Genomic DNA, 1188 nt, shown 5'->3' on the forward strand with positions numbered 1-1188 from the left:
GGGGGGAGACAATGTATTAATAAGCCTAACATCTATAATGTCCAAGCAGAATATAAATATCATGACCTATGGACCAATCCCACAAACCAAATTATGTGAGGTGCATAAACATGCATGGGCAGGTGGTGCATCAGAAGAACGCCTTTCGATATTTGGGGTCAATGCTGCAGATCCGAGGTATTGATGAAAATGTGAACCTTTGAATCAAAGATCGATGGATAAAGTGACACCAAGCTTCTGGCATTCTGTATGACAAGAAAGTGCCACAAAACCGAAAATCAAGTTCTATAGGACGGCGGTTCGACCCGCCATGTTGTATGGCACTGACTGTTGGTCGACTAAAATACGACATGTTCAATAGTTAGGTGTGATGGAGATGTGCATGTTGAGATGGATGTTTGGCCACACGAGAAAAGACTGGGTTCGGAATGACGATATACGAGATAGAGTTTGGGTAGCACCAATTGAAGAGAAGCTTGTCCAACACTGTCTGAGATGGTTTTGGCATATTCAGCGCAGGTCTCCAGAAGCTCCAGTGCATAGTGGACGGCTAAAGTGTGCTGATAATGTCAAGAGAGGACGGCTCTAGTGCATCAGTTGTCTCCAAAAAATTAAGTAAAATGGGCTGTTGCGTGAGTGACAGAACAGAGCACAAAGCATGACAGGAAGATGAACATAAGTACATGACGGCCTACAGCATTCAAGAATGAGTTGAGAGATGATGTTTCTTTGCTTTGAAACATGAATTAATGCAGCAGCAGAGAAGGTCGAGGTTAATGGAATTTCCAGCAACCCTACCAGCTTAGTAATAAAGGAGCAGCCACACCTTTCTCCAAAGGAAACACTTGTACCATAAGGTAGTAATCAAGAGCTGGCCAAAACTAAACTAAAAAATAGTCACTTGGTTGACATTTTTTTGGGGAACATGTGAACATGTACGCCACTACAAAGTTCACTCATCTCTGATTTAGCTTCAGCAGTAAATCAGTGCCTATCTAAATCAAATTTACATATAGGTTTTCTTCTCACTACCAGTCTAATAAAGCTATCAGATGATGGGCAATTGAGTATGTTCTTGAAATGATCCGATATGGTAGCTTTATTAGACTGGTCATTTCAAGGGCAGAGCCCTCCACTCCACTGCCCTTGTATCTCATCTCTTTCCCCGACTCTTCTCTCAATGGTGAA

The sequence above is a fragment of the Triticum dicoccoides genome, chromosome 5A, assembly GCF_002162155.2.
Source record: "Triticum dicoccoides isolate Atlit2015 ecotype Zavitan chromosome 5A, WEW_v2.0, whole genome shotgun sequence".
Taxonomy (NCBI): domain Eukaryota; kingdom Viridiplantae; phylum Streptophyta; class Magnoliopsida; order Poales; family Poaceae; genus Triticum; species Triticum dicoccoides.